The 21,990-nt window shown below is 37.5% G+C and overlaps 1 protein-coding gene and 1 long non-coding RNA gene across 4 annotated transcripts in view; one reads left to right on the plus strand and one right to left on the minus strand.

The window, feature by feature from the left end:
- Positions 1–21,990, minus strand: part of Cntn3 (contactin 3) — a 369,189-nt gene that overhangs the window by 135,908 nt on the left and 211,291 nt on the right. The window contains exon 3 of one of the 3 annotated variants that reach the window (XM_031382770.1): positions 6,774–6,826. The exons of the other annotated variants lie outside the window; for them this stretch is intronic. The gene's annotated coding sequence lies outside the window, so the exon portion shown is untranslated. The remainder of the gene's footprint in view (positions 1–6,773; positions 6,827–21,990) is intronic. 3 annotated transcript variants of the gene reach the window in all.
- Positions 1–21,990, plus strand: part of LOC116099346 — a 78,401-nt gene that overhangs the window by 43,291 nt on the left and 13,120 nt on the right. The gene's annotated exons all lie outside the window — the stretch shown is intronic.

Below are 21,990 nucleotides of genomic sequence, written 5' to 3' on the forward strand. Positions count from 1 at the left end.
TTACGATTTTTATAATTATTACCCATACTCACATATCTATTCTAAATCAGATATTGTGATGCCTGTATGCTTTAACTCATGAATGTAAAGAAAGGCCCTGCAATAAAATAAGTTACTAGAAGGGTAAAGGAAAGAAACAGGATAAGACAGAAAGGGAAGTGAAGGGATGGAGAGTAGGGAGAAAAGAGAAGCAATTGAGAGAGTTGCGAAAGTGACTCTGAAACATCAAGCATTTAGTTGAGAGGACTAGGGAGCACTCCTTTCATGGAGCCAGACATAGTGAAGCATAGTTGGATTACCAGTGAGAGTAATTGGAACTGACAATGCCAGAACACACAGAGACTCTTTTCAGATCTCTCCCTTCTCTGGCTTTACATTACCCCTCAATTTCATTTCTTTCAAAAAAAAAAAAAAAAAAAAAAAAAAAAAAGGGAATTTCAGTAGTCAGTAAGCCTTCTTCCATAATATCCTAAAAGGAACATGTTAAAAGAAAAGGTCAAATACAAATAAGTAAATGATTAGGGATGAAGTAGGGAGAATACTGTGCTACAGATCAAGACTGACAAAACTAGAGCTAGCTGTGCAAGAGCAAATAGAAGAAGAGATAAAGGAATTCCTCCACTTCAGCACATTGTACTCTAGAAAGTCAGAGATAGCCCATTAATTGGCAAATAAATTAATATATATTAAATGTATAAGATTATGAGTAAAGTTTTCAAGACAATTTTGAAAGGTTGGTGAGGCTGGAATCTATTTGTTCAGAACAGCTAGGGACAGGACTCAGTTTGTAACCGTTTCCAATAGAGCCTTGTCACTCAGATGACAATGGGTACCATTTTTACTACTTCTTTGATGACTTTGTTTAGTGTATTTTGATCAGATTCACCATCTCCTCCTATACCTCAAAGCTCCAGTGTTCTTTCCTGCATACCCAACAGAGTAACTGCTACTTTTTAAAAAACCTATCAGGTACAATTTGTAATGCCCATGGACTCATGGATGCATAGCCTTTCAGTGCAGTTTGAACAGATCTACCAATGATCACTTCTGTCTCTCTCCCACACCATATAAACTGCCACTATCTCCTCAGCTATATGTGGGTTTTTTTTGCTCACCTCCTCTCTCCATGTTAGGATTTTTTACGTTAAATTTATGCCGGTCATGTGCATAATGTCACAATCTCAGTGAGTTCATACTGCCCTACTCTGTGTGGAAGAGACTGTCTCCTGTACTATCCACCACCTCTACCTCTAACAATCTTTTTTTTTAAACCTCATTTTCTATAATTATCTTTGTTTTTTGAGAGGAGGGATGTGATTCAGATTTCCCTTTTAGGGATGACCACTCCATACCCTCCTGTTCTCTGTACCTTGACCATTTGGGGACTCTTGTGTTAGTTACCATCTATAGAAGAAAGAACGATCAGTGATGAGAACTGAGTGATTCACTACTCTAGTAGTATAATGATAAGCAATTATAAGTGGATCCAATATGATGCCATTTAGCAAATAATAGCAGTAATGCCCATCACCTGTAGAGTCAAATTGCTCTTTGCCCTGATAATGGTGCTAGGAATGTGTTTCATCTTCTGTGGAAAGAAATCTTAACCCAATCAGAAAGTGGCTGGTCACTCTCAAGACATCCATGTCACTACTGTAGCTGTGGAAATATCTCTCTAGGCTAGTCATTACAGTGGCTGTCAGAATTCACATGTAAGATTGGTAATTAGTTTTCTACTAAGTAGTTTGCATAGCATCTTTCATGGGATACGGAGGCTTTCCAACAGGGATGAAGCTAACATGTAAGTATCAGCTTGATTTCTTCATGTTCTACTACTCATGCATTTGAGGTCTTCAAAAATTGTATCTTACCATAGAGATCAGGAGGGAAAAAAAGGACATTGTCAAATGTCTGTGAAGTTTGGAAGTTCATGGGAACTTACTGGCCAATAATTCTAAAAGGGGTAACTCATTCCCGGCCCTGGTCTTTTTGTTTGAATAGCCTGTGGAATCTACTACAGGGCATGTAATAGGGCAATTCCAATTTCTCTCTCTGTCTCTGTCTCTGTCTGCCTCTCTCTCTCTCTCTCCCTCACTCCCTCTCTCTCTCTTTCTCCCTCTGTCTGTCTGTCTCTCTCTCTCCCTCCCTCCCTCTCTCTCTTTCTCTCTCTTTCACTCTCTCCCTCACTCCCTCTCTCTGTCTCTCCCTTTGTCTCTCTCTCTCTCTCCCTCCCTCTCTCTCTCTCTCTCTCTCTTTCTCTCTCTCTTCCACTCTCTCTTTCACTCCCTCTCTCATCTCTGTCTCCCTCTTACATACACACACACGCGCACATGCTTCCTAAACATACATACACACACATGTCCACACAAACTACAGAAGCTTCCTACATACACATGTTTTCTTATATTATTTATATAATTTTATATAATTGTGTGTATGTGTACAAAGCTTCTGTGGTAGTAACATCCATCAATTTTGCTGTTGTTTGGTATTACTAGATGCTGGCTCTTTGTTTAAAATTACTTATTTGCATTAGAAACATTTCCATGCACTCTATTTTGATCATATTATTTTCCCTCCCTAACTCTTCCTAAACTTTCCCCACTTCCATATCTGATTAACTTAATTTTCCCTCTCACACATACATACTCTCTCTCTTTCTCAAAAAACAACCAACCAAAAAAAAAAAAAAAACCCAAAAAACACAGAAGCAAACAAACCTAAAGCCTACCAGAGAAAAAGTACTAAAATAAATCAAAACAAAAGAACTCTGCAGAAAACAGAGTCTTGTTGGAGCTCAGCACAAAATGGACACGTCCTTTTTCTTAGGGAAGCCGCCTCTTCTCTTTCCTCTGCTCTGCCTGATCTGTGGAGTATGAGCTCCAGTCTTCTACTTGAGAGCTTGTATTCCTCGGCAAATCTACAAGTTCAGCTTTCTCTTTTCAGATAAGAACCCACCCAGCAAGTACCTGAGGTGCCTCTCCCACCTGCATCCCACCTCTCCCATACTGAAATGCCTCTTCACACAAAGGAGGCATTCATAGTACTTTAAACTCCAGTCAGTGGTTTCGTTCACTCTGAACACTTCTTCCCCTTCTCCAAATTTCACACGTAGCCCTTTTCTACCCCAAGCTACATACAAGTACTCACAAATAAGGATATGCACACAAGCTAAGATCATCTCAGAGAACTGTTTCATTAACATACTTGGAGAAGGCTTCTCTCCCACTCCCACCCTCCACCCCCATATGCATTCCCAGGATTGCAATCTTGTAGACACTGTACCTTCTAGACTCTGCCTCATCCTTCCAGCCTGTTGTGCAGAAGCACCTGAATTCACTTAAAGGGAAGAAATGGAGAAACTGGAAACACAGAAGGAACCCCATCATGCATACCATAGCTGATACACACACCACAGTATCTACTTTATTTTGGCCAATTACTCCTGAGCCTATCTGGGACCAGGATTGATACACACAGTGACACTCCATTTTAGATACACAGAGTGACACTCCATTTTAGATACACAGAGTGACACTCCATTTTAGAAACTGATTTTCCCTTTTCCAGCAGATATCAATTGTGAATAGTTTATTGGTGAAGATCTTTAGTCTCTATTTCTGCCTTTTATCCTCTACCCCAACTTAACTCTTTTTAATTCATTGACCTTAAATGTTTGTACACTATTGAGTTATATTTCTCCTCCTTTGAAATATTCCATTCCAAATGGCCCCTATCAATTTCATGACTTTTATTGGTTTACAAAAAAAAAAGACAGAGATGTCTAAAAATTCAAAGCCAACAACCACCAATGAGAGAAAACTTCTGACTTTGTCTTCTGGGTCGGGGTTATCTCACTTAGAATGATTGCTCAAAGCTCTATGTGTTTAACTAAGAATTTAGTAATTTCATTTTTATTAACAGCTCTGTAATCCACCATTATGTAAATGTGCCATGCTTTAATTATCCATTCATCAGTTTTTGTTAATGGTCACCTATGATATTTACTTTCCCTGGTTATTGTGATTCAAATAACAAAGAACAAGATGGTATCACTGTAGTAGGACATAGTTCTTTGTGTGAATGCCCAAGAGTAATACACCTGGATCTTAGGGTATAAATTTTGACTTTATGAGTAACCTTTTTTTCTTTTTCTTTCTTTTTTTAATTTACATTTCAATGTAATCTCCTTTCCTGGCGTCCCCCTGCTTCTATGAGGGTATTCTCCCACCAACCTACCCACTCCTGCATCCCTGCCCTCGAATTCTTCTACACTGGGGCACTGAGCCTTCATAGGACCAAGGGTCTTTCCTCCCATGGATGCCCAACAAGGCCATCCTCTGCTACATATACTGCTGGAGCCATGGATCCCTCCATGTATACTCTTTGGTTGGTGGTTTAGTCCCTGGGAGCTCTGAGGGATTTGGTTGGTTGGGTTGCAAAATCCTTCAGTTCCTTCAGTCCTTTCTCTAACTCCTCCCTTGAGGACCCCAGTGGGGACCCCATGTTCAGTCCAATGGTTTGCTGAGAGCATCTGTCTCTGTATTTGTGAGGCTCCTCTCAGGAGACAGCTAATTCAGGCTCCAGTCAGTATACACTTCTTGGCATCCACAACAGTGTCTGGGTTTTGTGACTATGTATGAGATGGATTCCCAGGAGAGGCAGTCTTTGAATAGCCTTTCCTTCACTCTTTGCTCCATACTTTGTCTCCATATTTGCTCCCATGAGTATTTTATTCCCCTTTCTAAGAAGAACCAATGCACCTTTGGTCTTCCTTCTTCTTGAGCTTCATGTGGTCTGTGAATTGTATTTTAGGTATTCTGAGCTTTTGGGCTAATATCAACTTATTAGTGAGTGCATACCGTGTGTGTGTGGTTTTTTTTTTTTGTGTGTGTGTGTGTGTGTGTGTGTGTGTGTGTGTGTGAGATTGGGTTACCTTACTCAGGATGATATTTTCTAGTTCCACTCATTTGCCTAAGAATTTCATGAAGTCATTGTTTTTAATAGCTGAGTAGTACTCAATTGTATAAATGTACTACATTTTCTGTATCCATTCCTCCGTTGTAGTACATTTGGGTTATTTCCAGCTTCTGGCTATTATAAATAAGGCTTCTATGAATATAGTGGAGCTTGTGTTCTTATTATATGTTGGAGAATCTTTTGGGTATATGCGTAGGAGTAGTATAGTGGGGTCCTCTGGTAATACTATGTCTAATTTTCTGAGGAACCTCCAGACTGATTTCCAAAGTGGTTGTACCAGCTTGCAATCCCACTGACAATGGAGGTGTGTTCCTCTTTCTCCACATTCTCACCAGCACCTGCTGTCAACTGAGTTGTTGATCTAAGCCATTCCGATTGGTGTGAGGTGGAATCTCGGGATTGTTTTGATTTACATTTCTCTGATGAGAAAACATAAATATTGATGTCCATACTGGGTGCTTTAGTTTGCACTCCTATGAACAGTGAAGAAGTGATCTGCTTTCCACACTCAAATCTTTTTTTTTTTTTAATATTAATTTTGTTCTGATGGGTAAGGACAAGAAAAGTCTCAACAACAGAATGGGTCATGTTTACAATAGATTGTACCACTTTACTAGATACATATCTATACAATCAATACCCATTGCAAGGAACCAGTGTGGTATTCCAATAGTTTTGTTTTAATATAAGGGCTTTTGCAGCCCACACCTCTTATTATATCTTTATGTTTTTAACATGTTCTACATTAAGATATAGCTAGAGTGTACTTGCCTTTTGTATTTTTTGATTCTCTAGCTCATAATGTACACTCACTACTTTTCACTTAGCCTGAATCCTAGGAATAGAGTATAAGTTGCTTTCCATATTACAACTATCCAACTAATACCAAAATGGAAAACTTTAAAACATCAATCCATACTGTATTATTTAAGAACACTTTGTCTTAATAAGAACTAGTAGCAGAAAGATATTTTCTGATCATAAACTTCAAACTTTAACAAACCATGTCAAGACTGCAAATTAGAATCTACACCATGACACACATCAAACACTTGTATGCATCCTACTGTTGTGGTTTAAATTCTATGTGATATCATGCCATAATTGTCAAAATCGGTTTATATAACTCTGGAGCCACTGGATTTCCTCCTGTTCTTATATTCAGTGTTCCTTACCAGGCATGTTCATGAAAACTCGGTGGTCTGCCTTTGCTGGTAATTTAAAGGGCAGTGTTCTGAAGGAAGTAACACGAAGTAAAGAAGTGACCCCTTTTTATCATGGAGGAAAAAGATCACTGAGTTCCAGTGAACACTTAGAACAAAGGCCTTCAGTAGACTGAGGTTGCCAGGTGGGAAAAAGTGGCAAGAGAGCTAGTATGGCAGAATTTGGCCAGAAACAGAGGCTGAATATGAGGCTCAGAGAGTAGCTATGGTCTAGAAACATTTCTGGGAGCACAGATCAGGCCGATGACACAGGGCTCCTCATCTTATTTGCATAATTTATTAATGTTTAACCTGATCACTTACTATCAGTTAAAGAAAAGGAAATGATAGCCACAAGGGTACCTTGCATACTTCTAAGAGGTTAATAGCAGTAGAAATTATATTAACTGTAATACATTGTTGTATTTGAGGAACTTAGAATATATTAAAAATATCTCAAAAGCAAGATAGCAAAATATTTGATAATAGATAGTAGAGATAACATGCAAAAGACTTAGACAGATGAGAGTACTTGCGAAATGGCTTATTCTTTATAGGAAAATCAAAAAGGAAGAAGGTTTATAAACTTACCTAATTACACAGTCTGGAAGATGTTCTTCTCAAAAGAATATAACAGTGAGTCTCTACAACATAATGGGGTTTTGATATATTTAAATTTATGAAAAATTTCTAAATTAGTACATCAAAAAACTCAGAGAATAGTAAGTCAAATTACTATAAATAGACTGATCTGATCAGTAGATATACTATATAGTAAGTCTCATCAACTGTGTTTGCCACATCTTACTTAAGCATAAAATATGAAAAATGCATCTAATGATGAAGTATTATATCATAAAGCTATGAAAATACAGAGATAGACAGTTTGATATTTTCATCCAGTGTAGAAACAACTGTTAAAGATGTCCCTCAAGTGATATGAAGAGTGTATATTTTATTAGTACATATTACAATCTCAAAAAAAAAATGGTTTCTTTGGTTCAACAACAACAACAACAAAAATAGGCATAATGATGATGATTAAGATGTTGATGAAAATGTTAATGAGGTATCTAATCTTTTGATGCACAACACACAAGCTAGCTAACCACATATATAACTCCAGATATAATAAAAAATGACACTTTAAAGGAAAATGGATCACAGTTTGTAAATTCATTCTATTTAAGATGGTATAGAATGTACAAAGCTGGGGAAAGACTTCTTTATGAATCTTTGTGATAAATGTTGAAACAACCATCACAAACAAGAAGACCACTGTTTCTTTCAACTCTCTGTGGTTTTATTTTTTAATTATGAAAGAAGATAAGATTTTCATCAGTCTTTGGCACTCTGCTGTGCTGATAAATAATAAGATGTGCATAGAAATGCTTTGAAGTCATGGAAGTCTCTGTAAATATAGGACACTCATTATATCACAGAAATTTATGAAAAATGTTAATGTAAAAGAAAAATATAATATAAATGAATATTGTAATTAGATAAGAAGCAAATCATACAAAACTAATATGAGTTTTAAATGTTTTAATTAACGTAATTCCTTGACAAGTCTTGATTTCATACACACCCACAGCATTTCTTTTGTACTCAGCAAGTTTTTTGTTTTTGTTTTTTTTTGTTTGTTTGTTTTTCAAAACAGGGTTTTTCTGGATCACCCTGGCTGTCCTGGAACTCACTCTGTAGCCCAGGCTGGCCTGGAATTCAGAAATCTGCCTGCCTCTGCCTCCCAAGTGCTAGGATTAAAGGCATGCGCCACCACTGCCCAGCCTCAGCAAGTTTTTATGACTTTTTATATGTCTGTGAGTCAATTGTAGGATTATAGGACAGGAACATTAATGTTATCACTCTGTCTCCAGAGTGTGTGAGGGGACTTAAAAGCCCAAGAATGGAAGAATTCATGCAACTTAGTGACCAAATTCAATTAACAGTTATAGGTAATAAATGCTTACTGGTGAATATAATCAAAATTGACTTGATTCAGGTAATGAATATTGATCAATACATCAAAGAATTCACACTGCTGCGTGTTATACATTTAGGGACCAGAACACCCTTTCTCAGATCAAAAAGAAAAAAGAAAAAGAAGAAAGAGAGCAAAAGAAAGAAAGGAAGAAAGAAAGAAAGAAAGAGAGAAAGAAAGGAAGGAAGGAAGGAAGAAAGAAAGAAAGAAAGAAAGAAAAGAAAGACCCAAGGCCATCGCAAAATAGTAAGGCATTCAAGACCTGGCATTTCTAAGGAATATGTACTTATGGTAGTTCTAACACTTACTAAGGATTTTATTACAGCCTTGAAACAATTTTATTTAATGTAAGCTAACTATTGAACAATCAACTTCAGTTGAGTTATTTTAATCCTTGGAACCTCCTTCTGTAGAAAAATGACATCATATCCTATACTTCACCAAGATGTTTCCAGAAATAACTTTGAAAATGATCAGAGAATTACTTAACATATAGATGTTAATCAAAATGGGGCTGGAGAGATGGCTTACTAGGGAAAGAAAATTTCTATCAAGCTTTATGACCTGAGTTTCATCTCTAAGACACATAAGGTAGAAGGAGACAGCTAATTCTCCAAAATTGTCCTCTAACTCCCATACACATACACACACATATGCACACACACACACACACACACACACACACACACACACCACTGCCCTAACCAAATCAATGCAATAATTCTTTTATAAAATTAATTTTTCTCCTACTTTCTTGTCAAACTTGAAACATATGACTCAAGCTTTGTTCAATAGTTCATTTTTAGCATCATTTAGTAAGTTGTGAAGATGTAAAGATTCATTGTCTAAAATATATTAAAGGCATCAGTTTGGGTAAATGATGGCCATCTTGCTTAAATTTCCTTCCCTTCCCAGATTTTCCCTCTCATTATAACTTGAATAGCTTTGCCTGGTCAGTTAGCAAGGAGCTTAAGAGAGTCCCAACTATGCTTCTTGTTCCCTTTAGATGACAAGCAGCATTAAATCCATGACCATAGATCATGAACTGTTGTAGCCTTTATACCTTGCATACAGTGTCTAAAAATGGCAAATAAAATGAACTTGTTACACCAAAGGAACTGAAATTAAAAAGTCATGATAAGTCTGCACATGCTTGGCTTTATTATACAAATGAAATGGCTAGACAGTGTTGCATGGAGAATTATAACTGCTTCTTGAAATCATCAAGAATAAATTCCTGAATGATGTGTCAAATTAAAAATTGTCAGTAAACTTTGCACAGAGAACATTTTCCAGATCAACACAAGGCTCTTTCTTCTTCTTCAAAGATCTCATTACTTTTGCTTTTAACTCTCCTTTGTTTATCTTCAAACACAGGAGTCCTCCCTCACCATCTCCATTTAACAGATGGGAACACTGAAGTTTAGACCTGCTGTTAAATTGCTTTCTCAAGGAAGAACACTCTCCCAGTCGGGGTCACAGAGAAGTCTGGCATCTCCCATTACTCTTTCAATTATAATCTGTTTCCTAGTCATTAACACATTTGCTTGAGCCTGCAAAATAAGCATCCTTTGTAGGCTCCAGAGTAGGAAATTTCCATTCGAGCAAGACTTATTTCAGAAAGTTTTATGTGGACTTGTAATTGCATGTCATTATGAAAATCATTGCACCATTTTAGGCTTAAAAGAGTAATTGTGATCAACAATTCACTGTCACTATGGCAACAAGATATTTCTAGCTGTTTACTTTTAAGGAATTAGAGGACTATTTATGGATTAAGACTCCAATACTTTTTATATCAGGTGACCTTTACAAGGATGAAATGGAAGTTTTATAAATCAGTGCTGGCAATGACTTTGGGATACATGGGTATATGTGAGCATTTCAGCAATACTGCAGTAACTTTGAACACTGATCCACATACTAAAGGACTATTTTAGCATAGTACCTATGTTTGCTTACATAGGAGCAGTGTCTACTATTCAAGTGGTTAGTCTTCTGCCATTTTGACCAGATTGAGAATTGCTTAGGAAACAAACCTGTGCATGTCATTACAGGGTGTAAGCAAGAAAGGAAAGTCTACTCTCAATGTGGTGGCAGTTATCCCAGGTGTGGGCTATCAGCCCTGATAAAAAGGAAAACAAGAAAGCAAGCTGAGTAACTGCTTCCAGTTCTCTCTGATTTCTGACTATTGATGCTCGTGGACAGCTGCCTCAAGTTCCTGGGGCCATGTCACCCCACCATGAGAGACTGTACTTCTAAAGTGGGTCCAAACAAATCCTTTCTAATGTGTTTCTGGTCATTTTTACAGCAATGATAAAGGTAGCACAAGATGAATTGAGATGAATGGAAGAAATTCTTAAACATGGACTTCAGCTTAATTACATCCTCTTCATATTCATCACAGTCCTGAAGGTGGTAATACTTGAGTAAGAATGATAATTGTGTGACCCTGTGGCAGAAATGTGCTCTATCTGACTAGCTATGGTTGATTGTTCACTGTGACATAAATTCAGTAATTAATAGAAGTGTCAAAAAAAGGGTTGGGATGATAGATCAGTTGGTAACATGCTTGCCATGCAAACCTGAAGACTTCTTTTTTATTCTTAAAACCAAGGTAGAAAAGTAAGTGGGCATAGTGGGTGCAGTGGCTATTCCTGGTTGTCAACTTGACTATATCTGAAAGGAATTACAACCTGTGGCCCTAATCTGGAGGCTGAGAAATACAAGTTTCTGACCTGAATCTTGGCATGGAGATCTTGAGGTATAGTGGCTATGAATCCCAGAAGATTAAGATAGGAAGATCTATGAGTTCAAGATCATCTGGGATTAAATGTGTGGTGGCATAGTGACTATCAATCCTAGAAGATTAAGACTGGAAGATCTACAAATTCAAGCAAGGTCATCTGGGATTAAAGGTGTAGTGACACATACCTTTAATCTGGGCCACACCTTTTGCTGGAGACCTATATAATGACATTGGAAGAAGGAAGGCTTCCTCTGCTTTGCCTGCTTGCCTGCTGGATCCTTGGACTTCCATTCACAGCTGCTGTCAACCATTGTTGGGAGTTGGACTACAGACTGTAAGTCATCAATAAATTCCTTTACTACATAGAGACTACCATAAATTCTGTGACTCTAGAGAACCCTGACTAATACAGTGGGATAACCATGTAAGCCCAGCCCTGGGAAAATGAAAACCCATGAGTGGTCCAAGGGTCTTGATGTTGCGGGAAATATTAAAAAGAACAGCAAGTTCCTGCCCTTGACTCTGTTACTCACTGCCCTGGTGGTCTCACCGGCCAGTTCAGTTCTTATCTCGTGGAGACTCTCTGACTCAGAGCTGCAAAATTTCTCCATCCAGCTCAGTAAGTCCCTACTGGCGGGTTGCTACCATGGCAGCCCCATGCTTCAAAACCCCCATGACCTTTGTGGTGCACATCAGGCAAACCCACACTTTGCTGCCATACCTTTCTCTCTTGAACCCAGATGACCTGCTGCATGAAGGAAAATGCAACACAAATTTAGTTCAGAAACAACAGTAACTCACTCACTTCGTGCAACAACTAAAATCCTAATCTTGTAAACTTAATTAAATCTAAATCCTCCAGTGGTGAATCCTGATGGATCCACCATTGAAAACTGGAGACACTAGTAATTACATCTTTTCCTCACACTCCCTTTCAAAAGGACTCTCTTTCTCCTGCAAACTCTCTTCTTTGCTCCAACTCAGAAGTCCCTCCTACTTGCCCAGTGATTGACTCCTTTATTCATTAGGGGGATGGTTCAAAAGAAGTCACCTGAGTATATGACTCATTCCTCATTCAACCTGTCCTGGGAAAGCAGACTTAACATCAAAATACAACAGCACCAGGGCCATCCACAACACTTTGATGATTAGCCAACTTAGCTTAATCAAGATGCTCTAGGCCAAGGAAAGTTTCTGTCTTAAATCCCAAGGAAGATTTCAGAGGAACAACCAATATTGACCTCTGGCCACCAAACACATAAAGATATACATCCATGTGTACCTCCCATATATACTCACAGGTATGTATTTCCAGGCACAGGTATACACCGCATCCCCAATCTTACACCTCACTCCCCAGAGACACAGAAGGACACACACAGAGAATATTCAAAGAACACTTGTTATTTGTTCATCAATATAAGTCTCTCAGAAGGCGAGCGTTTCTTTAAGCCCAGTTTTTCACATTAATTTTTTTTCCAGCTGCTCTGACTACAACAAAAATTCACTTTATCAGACTTCAACCCAAAACACAAAGGAGACCAGAGAAATCATCTCCTTCTAGTAGTGTTTGTGTGGCCTCTGCTCATGTACTCACTCATTCTTCCTCTTCACTGTTTCCCTAGGATGACCTTCAATGAGACAATTTAACAAGTTATCAATAAAACGCTAAAATAATGTCAAATTGAGTGCTCAAGAAGACTCATTCTAAAATATATGATACCCTTGTTTTTCTTAGTAAATGCAATCTGAGGAATAGAATTTAGCTCTTACAGCATTGGCTTTAAGCATCCTGATGCATGCACATAGCTGAAATTATGCAGAGATGAAGAGTACCCAGTGACAATGGAGCATGCAGGTGAATGTTCCCATCCTTATGTTTCAGTCTTCCTCTCATTTCTCATCTCACTGCTATCCAGGGAGTCATTTTTTTTCCCAGAATAATCATGCATATATAAGTTTCCAATATTTCTTTATCAGTCAAATTTTTCTGTTAGTCTATTTTGCCCAGATTTAAATAAGTGACCTTGGTTGGGAATCATGGAGACAGGAAGCACACTTCCTCCTTAGAATCTACTCCAGAAAAGATTTGAGATCATTTGTTTCTTAGTCTAGGACATGCTCCCAGGGCCTTGTATGTGCAAAGTCCTGGGCCTCAGAAACCATCTGTTTTGGAGCATCTAATCTACTACATGGATACATTATTTCATTTAAAAAAAAAAAGAAGAAGAAGAAGCAAAAACTGCATCAGTCTTCAAGAAAGAGAGGGAGCTTCAAAGGAATCCTGCACTTAGAGCGGCTACACATTGGGGCTATCCCACATTCTCCAAGGTCTATGGTTTTCCCTTCCATCTTACTGAAAATACAAACCCACTAAGTTGAAGATATGAATGTGAGGCATAGTATAGGTGAGGCTTCTGCCAATCTAACAGGAGGCTTAACAATAGCATATTTATTTCTATTTATGGTTTACCAAATCAAATCTTGTCAATCTCTATTGCTACTTGGTTACTATTAGAGCATATTAAAGTCATATAGGGTGGACCCCTATTCAATTTCTTGTAAAAATCAAAGAACTAAAAACATACGATTTGGTTACTGGTGAAAAAAAAAATTTAATCTCTTCTGGCTTTGTTGAGAGACATTACATTCTAATCCTTCTAGAAATCTTAAGATTACAATAATTATACTCTTCCTTAAAGTAGGATTATACAGAGTGAGAGAGTTATAATTAGGAATATATATATATATATATATATGTTCATATACATATATATGTAATAACAACTAATGAAAAAGGGGACTATGAATTTGAAAAACAGCAATGGTGGTATATAAGAGGCTTTGGAGGCAGGGAAGAGAGAAATGATGAAATTATATTCAATGTATTTTTATCTACTGTATTATACTAAAATACATTAAATATAAAAGAGAAAGTTAAGAGTTAATCAAAGTAAGTCTTGCATTAACCTGAGCATGAAAACCCTGGAGGAGTCTATCTGCACCAGAAACCTAGGACTAGTATTAAGCCTCAGTCCACGGGGGTGGGGGGTGGGGGGTGGGGTGGTGGTGGTGGTGGTGAAATGGCCTCTCTGGCTCTCCTCTGCTCTAATGCCTTTACAATGATTCTGCCCAGAGGGTCTCTCTGGCCACTATTTGCTTTTGTCCCATGAGGCTATGCTGCTTCACAATGGTTCTTCAGGTCACTGTTTAATCTCATTCCTTGAGGTTTGTTTGTTTGTTTGTTTTGGTAAGACTTTTCTTTTAATTTTGTGTCCTTTTAAATTCTTTTGATGAAGAATTCAAGGTAAGGTGTGTGTGTGTGTGTGTGTGAGCGAGAGAGAGAGAGAGAGAGAGAGAGAGAGAGAGAGAGAGAGAGAACTTCAAGTAGCAGATCTCAACTCCTATTGAAAGATTAAGTACCAGAATGTAACACCCACTTTGTAGTATTGTAATTGTCACTACAAACCCCAAAATATTGCAAATAACCAATAGTAGAAAAAACGAAAAATTGAAGGCTATTGCTCCAAAGATGCAGGCTATTTGTTACAAATACAAGGGTAGTGGAATAGAGAACCAGTCGTACAGACAGAAGGAGCCATATGCAAACAAGTGGAGAAGGCAAGCTGTGGACACACTGATCAAGATCAGTGACTGGTGAGATGGCTACACATCTCCAAGAACTTCTCTGAGCCTCATTATCCCTTCTCTATAATATATTTATGTGGCAGACAAACTTGGGCATATATTGAAAGTGATACATGGACACCGAAAGTCCATTCTCTTTGCAGGAGAATGAAAAACTAACCAAAGCCTTAGTAGGAAGGTCACATCTTTGTCCTGGCTGTCCTCTCTGTGGAGTCATGTGTCCTTCCTTCCAGTAATGAATTGGTAGGTGTTTGTTTGTTTCAGAATCAGTCCATGTACAGTTCTATCTCATTTGACAGAATGGATGCATCCAACTGGTGTCATTATTATCATAAATTATAAACCTGTCCTAGCATAGTCTTGCAAATACTTAAATTTATGAGTAAGATTTAAATAGATCAGAATTAAGATGTAAAGATCAGAATTTAAGGATTAAGATTTAAATATATAGGAATCTAATGTATATGGGTACTTTTAATTTTGCCAATACATCAAAAATATCAAATTTCAAAGTAAAATGCATTTTTGCCAGAGAGGTGGTGACACCCAGGTTGGGAGAATAGGAAAAGGATCTGAGTGAGTGGTTACTAGGAGGGGAGTGAGAGCTGATATTGGGATATAAAGTGAATAAATAAATTAAATAAAAATAATAAAAAATGAAAAAATCACTTATATATTGACACTAGAATATTGAGAAATATGATTTTTGCATGTAGAGATAATGCAACTACAAAACCACAGATAGAAACTGATTATCAATTTCATAGACATAATGATGTAAGATTTTAAAATGCCAGATGCAAAATGGATGAATGAGTAAAATGGAGTATACATACTATTTACAACTGGAAAAATAAGAAAACACACTGTTAGGAGAAGTAAAACATTGACTATCACAAAAGACAACGAATAACTAAAATGGACTTTAATTATAGTGTAAATTCCCTTTAGAAGACATTAAAATGCATAAATTTAGTTGAATTATGTAGCGCTCAGTTATTGGAAGAGAACAAAGTATAACACCACATAAGTATGAATGCACTCAAATGAAGCCATTATTGTATATGCTAATGTAAAGTTAATAAAAAAAGGAAGCAAATTTAAAGAGAAGTAGGTCAAATGATGTTTATTTTGGCATGGGTTAATACAAATGATTTTGTCCTCGTTATTTATGAGATTAATTTTATGTTTTATAATAACTATAAGTAATTAAATCATGTAAAAGAATGGTCATAACCTCTTTATTTTATTTTATTTTATTTTATTTTATTTTAAGGGGCAGTAATAAAATAAAGATAATATCATAAGATAAAACAAACAATCACATATTGGAGTTGGACCAAACAGCAAAGAGGAGGGAACACAGCCCGAGAAGCACCAGAATAAGACACCTACTTTTTTCCACCCTGAGGAATCTCTTAAAACACTATACTAAAGCAGACCTATGCATGCTGACCTTTTATTTTTAAATATTCCCAGGTGGATGTTAAAGGTTCACTTTGAAGTCTTACTTTCTCTATCTTCCTCACTTTAGCTGCACACTTTGGTGAATTCTTTTTATCCTGTATACAATTTCTCTTAACTTCAAATGGTATCTTCCTTTAAAAAAAACTTATAATTTCTCCAAAACGGAAAAAAAAAAAAACTATACATAAATGTATGTGTGCACACTTATGCAAAGAAAACAGCTAGCATATAAAGAACAACAGCATTATCTCTCATCGCATATAATTTTCTTGTTTCTACTAGAGTAAGAAGCAATAATGAAAAGATTGGAGGAGAATTATAGCATGTGCTGATTGATTCTTTTAGGAGAATTATACAACATGTGCTGATTGATTCTTTTAGGAATCGAAATGGCAACTGTACTTTGTTACACTGCCTGTTGATGATTATACAAAAGCATACATTCAGTTACTTTCCAAACTTGTGATTCTAAATAATGATAAATTGGAATGCTTCGTTCTTCCTCTGATTTGAATGCCTGGTATTTAATTCCAGTATGAAAACAAGTATTTTCCTATTTGTCTATTTAATGTTGATGAAGAAATAATAAAGAACTGCAGAGAAACAATGAGTAGTGTGAGCATTTTGTCTCTAGGCGACAGAAGAATTACAACTGAGGGTCAATGGAGGTCCATGTAAATTCCAAGTATGCCAACCACTCTTCGCACAAAACCTATAACTTTTGCTCCTGCAAAAATAACTTCAAATAATACATTTGGAAAGTACAGACAGATATTTAGAAATAAAGCACAAGTCTGTGTTGAACTCTCTCTGAGAAGTTTCATTTTAATGAAAGGTGATAACCTATTGCCATTTAACAGAACTGTTTCTTCCCTAACCAGAGGGCATCATTGAGAACATATAACAATGGCCTCTGCTGTGCGTGTTGATGATCGTTTGCACTATGGTAGACCTTTGACTAGATTTTCCTTACTCTGTTATTTTCCAGCTTAGGAAGGATTCTCTGAACAATCACTGGCTTCCTGCAGTCAGCTTATAACTCATGTAGGTAAAACCTTAAGTGGTAGATCATCAACAAGGCTTTAAGAAATGTCAGGTTCGTGTGCTTTGAAGGGGATTACTATCTCACTAATCTCTAGATTTCAATCTAGAGACCAGCAATGTTTCTGATGTGCTTTTGGCAATCTGCTGTACCTGTGTTTAAGAAAAAGAAAACAGAATTCTCTAGAATATGAGTTCATAGGCCTTTAATAAAAGGTATGGATTGAGTAAGGCTTAACCCTGCATCATCTCCTGGGAAAAAACAGCAGTGATTGGTTGTTTAAAGATACCAGAGAAATAATTAAGGATGGAGAATGTGCAGGAGGCGGTTGACTTCAAAGTCTTCCAAAGACAGGGAGATTTAAAAGGTGTCCCTGTGCTTAGAGAATCTATGATTGAGACCCGAAAAATTTTTTGTTTTGTTTTGTTTTTCTGTAGGTGTATATGGGCACATGTGCACTGGGGTTGTGTGGCAGGGTTCTTTTGTGTGGGTGGAAGGAGCTTTCTACAAAAGATTTATTTCTAAAACAGGCAAAGTTTTGGCACTCATTCTCACGATGCACAGCAGACTCTGTATTGATCTTTTGAAATTAAATTTAGCAGCATTTCCCACATGCCCTAGAGTTTGTAGATGAATATGTATATTAGCTCTGAAAGGGACACTTTTTAATTCTTTAAGACTATTCCCCCGTAGTTGTGTATACTCGAAAGTTTTGATTCTAAAATATGTCCCCCGTAGCACATCCCTCATTCTTTATATGATCCCAATCTCACCAATTTGAAATTTGTGTCTCCTAATCTTATTAGCCTTCTTCTAGGAGAGTATAATTGCCCATGCAATTCTCAATTGTATTAGACTTATTAAATTTCAATTATAAAGGTCCTCTAGTTTGGACTGTCAAGATAGCTGTCAGTAAAATGCTTACCATGCCAACAAGAGAACCTGAACTCAGTTCCTGTAGATTTTACCAGATCCATGTAATAAAGTTAGGTGTGATAGCATGCAAATTTAATCTCATTGCTCTGGAGTCAGAGGCAGCTGGATCCCTGGGGCTCACTGGTTAGCCAGTTGAGCTTAATGGGGGAGCATCAGGTCCCCATGAGATAATTTTGTCTTGAAAACATAAGGCAGAGGACACTTGAGGAAGACCTATGACCACTAAATATACATGCACATAGGTGTGCTTCTATCATACCACAAAAACTTCTCTACATCTTTTGTCAACACACTGTATCAAGCTCAAAAGAAGCCTTGTCAAGTCTTCCACAAGGAAAACCTGTACAAGTAGATTGCTTATACCCAAGGGATGTGTGCTGTAACCTTCTTTAGGAAAAATTCATCTCAGTCTCAGGAACATAGGTAAGAGAGAAGCCATTAGCCTCAGGCTGCTCTATAACCAGGGTCCTATGTATACAAGCTGGAACTTGGAATGATTTCTCATAACTGACTAAAAACTAAACAAAGTAAACAAAAGATCAAGCTTTAGCCAATTACAAACAACAAATCCACTGACTGATCATGTAACTAAAATTTTCTCATTGGATCACAGTCACATGATGGCAATTCTTCATCGAATGATAGCAAAGTAAGAGCAACATATCACAGTGACCAGTTAGGTGATCACTGCGGTTTCAAATTCAGGTTTCTGGTTAACCTGGAAATCTGATTTTTCACAGTGCTTCAGGTAGAGTTCTCTGTACTGCTTCCAGATTTGAATGCCATTTATTCGTAAATTCTTCACAGCTCAAATAAGTTTTTCAGGTACACTTTGTCTAAATGTTTTCTTTAAACTGTTCCTATATTCCTCCTACATGTTGTTAAAATTTCCAATTTTTCCTAGAAATCTGTTTTTAAAGGCACAAAATCTGGAAGCTCACAAAAATAATAAATAGGTCCTATTCACTGGGCAAAGTACTTAGATTCATTCGAACCTTTTTTTCCTCTTTTAATCACAAGACTTCCAACTGACAGTTCCAAAGGATAGTTTCAGAATCACTTGCCTTAGCTGAACAGTGAATCCCTACCTTGTTTTCAACTTCTCATAATTGTACTTACTTGATTGATCACTTAGATTTGAAGTTTATCAAGTATGTTTTACTTTCTGGAAAACTGTTTGTTCATTTACTTGTGTATTATCAATTTTTTTGCACCTGGAACCTGAGCCAAGGCAGGGCCTTGCACAAGGCAGAATAACTTGACACCGCTGATCTATATCCTAGCAATTAGTTCCTGCCATTATGATGCTGTAATCATGGCATGCGGGTGTTAGAACACTAGTCTTCCTTTCTATTTAATTGATCATGCTTATAGACCCTCCAAAGCTTGTACTATATATCTCCACAAGTGCACCAAAAATTAAAAACAAGCTATAAATATGTAGTATCCATTAGGACATATATTGTCAGGCAGTGCCTCTGAGAAATAATTTTGCTTTTATATTCCACTCACAAAAGATTCCAAATACCTTATTTGTAACCTTCCCTGGATATCAGAATCCTTCTTAAGTATATATGTCTTGTAACTTTACAACAGTCTATAAATTCTCATTAATTATAACAGAGAATAGCATCTTCTCTCTGGGTGGGTCAGGGTTCTTCACACACCATCTCTTCCTGACTTAATTAAATGATTCTGAGACTCCAAACCAGCTTTGGGAACCAAAGATAACTTTTATATCTACTAGGAGAGGGTTAAGAGAACTCAGAGCTTCTGTTACAGCCTTGGGAAAAAGGTATCACATGAGCATCTGTAAGAAGATGGCAGATTTAAAATTGTGCTAAGAATTAACATTTCATGTTTATGCCAGATGTCAGGTACACTGCTTTTCACCAAGCTGTCAAAAAGTAGAATACTGAGAGAAAAGGTCAAAGCATCCAGAGGGATGTCAGCAGTGCTTCAAGATTGTAATGATGGAAAAAGTTGCTTTAAGTCTGCATCTATCACCACTTCACATGCCAATTCACATCAAGTGGAAACAGAACGAGCTTTCTTAATAGCTTTGTGGAATGCAATATGCTTGGCACTAGAGTTGAAAACACACCATGGTTACTGAATGCCTGCCAGGGTGGGTCCCCTCTTCTGAAGATCAATGATTATGGATGATTGATGGACTGCTTTCCCTAGCAGCAAACACCAGCCTGTTGTTATTACTAGAACAGATGTAAATGTGATCCACGTATAATTAATTGAATTTACAAAATGCCAGAAGTATATTAACTAGTCAAAACAACCTTTTAATTTTCTCCCCCAGATTTTATAATGATGTAATGAAGAAGCTACCCACAAACATATTAAGACATCTCTAGCCAAGCTCATTCTGAACAAATTCTGGCAAATAAATCAACTTATGCTCCCGCTCAGATGAAATAAGAAGGGCTTTCTTGCCTTCTCTTTCCTTCCCTCCTTTCTTCCCTCCTTCCTTTTTATTCTTCCTTTATATTTTAATTTTTTCTATGAATTTATTTATTTATTCACTTTACATCCTGATTGCAGTCTCTCCCTTCCCTATCACATAGCCCTTCCTTTCTCCACTCCTCCCCTTCTCTCCTGAAGAGGAGACCACCCCACTCTCGAGTACCAACTGCACTGGTGCCTCAAGTCACTGGAGGTTATGGGCACATCCTCTCCCACTTAGGCCAAAGAAAATAGCCAAGTTAGGGGAACAGGATCCAAAGGGAGGCAACAGAGTCAGGGATAGGCCCAGGCTTGAGTTGTAGAATCTACATGCTGCAGATCTGCTACATACATGTGTGGTGGCTTATACCCAGTCCATGTATACACTTATGTTGGTGGTTCAGTCTCTGGGAGCCCCCAGAGGTCCAAGCTAGTGGACTCTGTTGATCTTCCTGTGGAGTTCCTACCCCCTACCTGGTCCCTCAATCCTTCCCTCAACTCTTTCACAAGACTACGGAGCTCTCTTTAATGTTTGGCTGAAGGTTTCTTCCTCTGTTTCTTCTTCTGTCAGCAGCTGGGTGGAGCCTCTCAGAGGACAGTTAGTCTAGGTTCCTGTCTGCAAGCGTAACAGAGCATCATTAATAGTTTTAGGAACTGGTTCTTGCCCATGGGATAGATTTCCAGTTGGTCTGTCCTTGATTGGCTATTCCCTCAGTCTCTGCTCCATATTTGTCCCTACACTTCTTGTAGGCACGACAAATTTTGGCTTGAAGGTTATGTTTTAATTTTCATTTGTCATGTCCGAGAAAGAATTACAGTTTTAAATTAGACTCATATAGAAGTACAGTATTTATAATATTTGAAGAAGAAGCTATTAGAAGACTCTACGCAAAGTTTTACCACTAATTATTTTTAAAGGCACAAGACTCTGCATGCTATATTTTGAAAATGAATTCTGCAGTCTGTCTTAGAGCTAGGTCACCATTTCCTAAAAACTTCTAAGTATGGAGTACAACAGTTCTTGAAAAAAGGCTGTCTTCTCTTTGGAGAACAGTCACATCTATATTTCTCTCCTGGGATATGTCCTTGTCCAAGTAAAAACTCAGAGAAATTAAAGATGTTTTTCTCCCCCAGCATTTTTAGAACAGATTTTAGGGAAAAAAAAAAAAAGGTATTCATACTTTTTCTATTAAACCTCTCACTATTAGCAAGAACACACTGTGAAAATTGTTGCTAACTGGGACCAAGTGGTCTCTTTGGATAGCACAGGATGATGAAATAGTAAAAGCACCGAAGAAAACAGAGAGCTGCAGAGCACAGACTTTGCACGTCTGCTGCCTGTACTGAATGCATTAACCCGCTGGCCAGAGGCCTCTTGCAAAGGCTGTGCAGAACCAGGTGTTAACTGTGTAAAATGACAGGGGACTGGTACTGCATAGGATACATGGAAAACTTCAAATAAAAGACATTCTAAGAGAAATTTATAAAAGTCACCAGGTGGGCCTCAAAATGGACAATATCTGCAAGC

Source organism: Mastomys coucha, unplaced genomic scaffold (assembly GCF_008632895.1).
Source record: "Mastomys coucha isolate ucsf_1 unplaced genomic scaffold, UCSF_Mcou_1 pScaffold20, whole genome shotgun sequence".
Taxonomy (NCBI): domain Eukaryota; kingdom Metazoa; phylum Chordata; class Mammalia; order Rodentia; family Muridae; genus Mastomys; species Mastomys coucha.